Source organism: Cnephaeus nilssonii (genome assembly GCF_951640355.1).
Source record: "Cnephaeus nilssonii genome assembly, chromosome: X".
NCBI lineage: Eukaryota > Metazoa > Chordata > Mammalia > Chiroptera > Vespertilionidae > Cnephaeus > Cnephaeus nilssonii.
In genome coordinates, this window is record NC_137071.1 from 99,417,374 (window position 1) to 99,422,214 (window position 4,841).

Sequence of the window (4,841 nt, forward strand, 5' to 3'; positions counted from 1 at the left end):
ACACAAATGTATTCATGATATTAATAACCCATAATAAAGGTGACCATCAGAGTAAAGAGAATTAGGGGATAAGAAAGAAAGAAGAAGAGGAAAAAAAAGAGAGAAAAAAGAGGAGTGGAAAGTGAAATTTGGAAAAGGAATAAAAATCTAAGAGAAAAAAGAAAGAGAATAAAAAGAAGAGGGAAAAAAACTATTTATATGGGGAGAAAACTCCAATAGAATAGCCACTAATCCCAACAAATGCCAGCAACAAATACCTAGAGATGAATGCAAACTAGAAACAACAACTAATATCAAGTGAGGCGAGTGAAAACAGAACCAAAAAACAAACAAAAACAAAACAAAAAAAGAAACACACAAAAAGAACAAGCAAAACAATCTCACAAACAAGCATAACAGAACCAATATAATCAACAATCAATCAAACAACAACAAAAGGACAGAGAGAAAAACAATTTTTTTGGATAGTGAAGAAAGAGAAGAGAGAGGTGTGTATCGACTTGGAGCAGGGGATTAGAAATTAGATATATAAATAGGGTAAAATTTTAACAGGGGGTAAAAAGAAGGAATAGGGAAAATCTAAAGCGGGAATATGGTAAGAGAAACAGGACAACAAAAGGGGAAAAGTGAGGAAGAGAGTGTTGGCATAAAGGTAAAGTTGAAATAGAGTAAAATGCTGCTAACGGAAAGATGAAAATAGAATGTAGAACACTGATCCCAAAATAAAATAAAGAGAAAATAAAATGACACTTAAAAATAAAAGGTAAAATAGTAGTAATAATAATAAAAATATGGAACGCTTCACAAATTTGTGTGTCATCCTTGTGCAGGGGCCATGCTAATCTTCTCTCTATTGTTCCAATTTTAGTATATATTCTGCCGAAGCAAGCACCATACCATTCATTTCTATCTCATGGAAAAATATGTCTTAATATTCCTGAAGGCTAATTTTTTCCCTTGTACTCTGAATTCCTTCTCTGTTCCATAATGTTATTCCCTCTTTCCTGTTATTTTCAACTTTCTCTGAATAACATGTAAATATGCTTGTTAACAACAGTAAAAACAATCCCATTTCCCTCTTAAGAGTACCAGTTTCTCTTTCTCCTATCTCTCCTTTCTCTCTCCCTTCCTGATAATGAATAATGGTTTTTGTTTATTTTAGTTTATATCTATCTATCTATCTATCTATCTATCTATCTATCTATCTATCCATCCATCCTGCCCAGGAAGATATCATACAGAATATAAATATATATTTATGTCATATACACATACATGATATATATTCATATATGTAATGTAGAATCTATCTATCTATCTATCTATCTATCTATCTATCTATCCATCTATCTATCTATTCATCCATCTATCCTGCTCAAGGGAATATACACACAGGATACACACACACACACACACACACACACACACACACACACACATATATATATATATATTTGTATAAATATATATGTTTGTATAAATATATATATCATATACACATATATGATATATATTTATATATATAATGCAGGATCTATCTATCTATCTATCCTGCTCAAGAAGATATACATACAAGATATAAATATATATATACTAGTATAAATATATATATCATATACACATAAATGATATATATTTATATATGTAATGCAGGATCTATCTATCTATCTATCTATCTATCTATCTATCTATCTATCATCTACCTAGGTTTGAGCCCCACTTGTCCACAGCAGTATCCTGCTCATTAATGCACATGTTACTGGTTTTTATTCCTCCCTGCCTCACTTTTCCCAATTCATCACTTATGCTACCTCCAAAATTAATCACCTAAAACCTAGTAGTTCTTATTTTATGGTCTGGTTTAGGTGGAGCCCAAATTAAAAGAGTGGAAAACACTGAATGAGCACTTACTGTGGGCCCAGCATTGTGATATTCCATTCATATGCCTTAGCATAGTGATTAGGAGTAAGATTAAATTAGTTAAAACACATAAAATACTTATAACAGGTCTAGCCCATAGTAGGTACTCAGTAAACATTTGTTATATAGTATGCCAAGGTCCAGTCAGAGATAGATACCACACCAGTTTTATGAATAAACAGATTTTAGTATAAAGGATTGATAACTACACATAATAAAGTTGTTCCCTAGGTCACTGAAAAGGTAAAGAGAAAACTCTAACGTATCATAGAATTAGCAACTTTAATATGCAGCACCATCCCTGTGAGAACAAAGATAAGAAGTTTAAATTATTAAAACTTAGAAGCTTAGAGGAGGGGCCTCATTGAAATGAAAGTCAGACCTCTGAGATGAGGGTACTGCTCAGCTGGTTCTGTTGAATCTAAGCTTGGAGGAGTGGACCTGCAAAGTAATGAGCCAGACTTCCCAGGAGGTTAGAGCTGGTGTCTATGAGAAGAGTGTCATAAGCCTGGTTCTATAAGTCCTGGAGAAATGCAAAACTGGATTCAGCTATTGCTTCTTGTAGGAACTGACATTGTTGGAGTAAAGTAGTATTGTTAGGATGATATATATAGGAAGATGAATCCTGTAGGAAGGAAACAGCTAAGAGCAAGTTCCTTCTTCCTCTTCAAGCCTTGCAGTCTTCCTTGAGTGCAGGGGTGGGGAACCTTTATTCTGCCAAGGTCCATTTGGGAATTTATGACATAATTCGTGGGCCATAAAAATTATCAACTTAAAAATTATCCTGCTATATTTGGCCAAACATTTAATTAACTCACCCTTAATGCCTTGGCAGGGCCAGACCAAATAATTTCACAGGCTTTATATGGCCTGTGGGCCAGACTTTCCCCACCCCTGCTAGTGACTCCATTGACAGAGCTTAACAGGAAATCAATTGGAAGACAAGAAATGTTGTCTGTGAGACCCCAGTCAAGGCATCACAAGAGAAAGTATATATGGATAGGTTTCAGAATAAACAACAAAACTCTAGTAACTGATACCCATAATCTCCACAATATTCCTTTGAGGCAGGTACTAAAGTTATTATTGGGTTCATCTTTTACTAGATTTTCTTTTTAGAGAAGTTTTAGGTTCATATCAAAATTGGCTGGGGAAATATAGTTATTTCACTGGTTTTTGATGTTGGAACTTTGACTGCAAGTTACTATTCCAAGATGACACAGGCGATCAATGGTAGTGCCAGGATTACAATTCAGGATCTCTGGTTCCAAAGTCACTACCCACCTAATCAATTTATATTTCCTTTTCCTTTATTCCAAGCTCATATGCTCTTCAATATTATTAAAGTATTCTACAACTCAGACCATTTATACATTTGGGTAGGGCAGTTCTCTTTCTCTTCCCCTTCTTTTTCCAAGTTAGGTACTGTTTTCTATACTTTGGGGTCAGAAATGAGGTATTCATCATGATAGCACTCGAATCCTCAAAGGTTTTGGTTACCCTAGTGTTCTGTTGATCCCATTGACAAGCATGACAAACTGGTAATGCTGCTAAAAATGTGTTTGCACCCAACTGCCATTTGCCTTAATTCACTGGTCGGCAAACTCATTAGTCAACAGAGCCAAATATCAACAGTACAACGATTGAAATTACTTTTGAGAGCCAAATTTTTAAAACTTAAACTTCTTCTAACACCACTTCTTCAAAATAGACTTGCCCAGGCTGTGGTATTTTGTGGAAGAGCCACAGTCAAGGGGCCAAAGAGCCACATGTGGCTCGAGAGCAGCAGTTTGCTGACCACGGCCTTAAGTAGTAGGCAGAAGATGGAATTAGTGACATGAACAACTGCTTGCAATATTTGGTAAGGAAGAGAAACCCAGGTATATTCTTGCTTTCACTCCTGAGAGACCAGATGACTTTCTTTCCTGGGCAAAGTCTCCTCATGACAATCAGCTTGTTCTCTGTTGACACTAACTTCATGTAGATCCATTTGCTCTTTCTCATCATTTCTAGTCATTATGCTAAGTCAGGAGCACTGGGGTTGAGTTTGAACGGTAGGTGTGGGGTCACCATAAGGTCACTAATACCTCTCAGCAAGTTGGGGAGTTTTGAGACAAGTGATTGTCCCATTGTAAAGCCAACACCTGATAGCCTTCATGCTTGAGGGTGGAGATCTCTACAAGGAAAACTGAAGCTGGAATCCTTCTCAGGGGCTGCCCTTCAACAGGAAGTCTGGTTTCACTCAGCATGGCAATGTTGACTCTGAGTCTGGACAACACACACGAGACCACATTTTAGAGATGACAGTTATCATCATTGTCTAAAGTCATGGTATTTTATAGTGCAGGAGTTCTTCCTTACCAATGACAGGTTGAAAGACTTCTACTAGCCTAAGTCCCCAAATAGGGTATTTTCAACAGGAAAATTTGGACAATCTTGAGCTTGGTGTGACACAGACTTTGCTCTGGGGATCTGCTTTGTATGGGGAGAGGCTGGATATCATAATTAAGGCTATTCAGAGATACTCAGTGATAAGTGACTGACATTTTGAGCTCCCTAACTGGGATAAGGATTTGATAAATCAGGACAATATTTTTTCCATAATGGTAATTAGCAATCTGGACCATCCTGACCATCTCAAGGAGTGTCCATTAGTCAACTATAGGCATTTCACAACAATGGTTCTCATCTTTAGCAGCCCACTATTAGTGCAATGTAGCTATGAAGGCTGATGTTTTCAGAGCAAGAGAAGTGAACAAACCCTATTATCTGTATAGAGGATTTCTCCCGTGATGTTAATGGGGTATTAAAGTCTCCTACTATGATTGTGTTGATGTCAATCTCTCCCCTGATATCTTCCAGAAGTGTTTTTTTTTATGTATTTGGGTGCTCCTGCATTGGGTGCATAAATGTTTACCAGA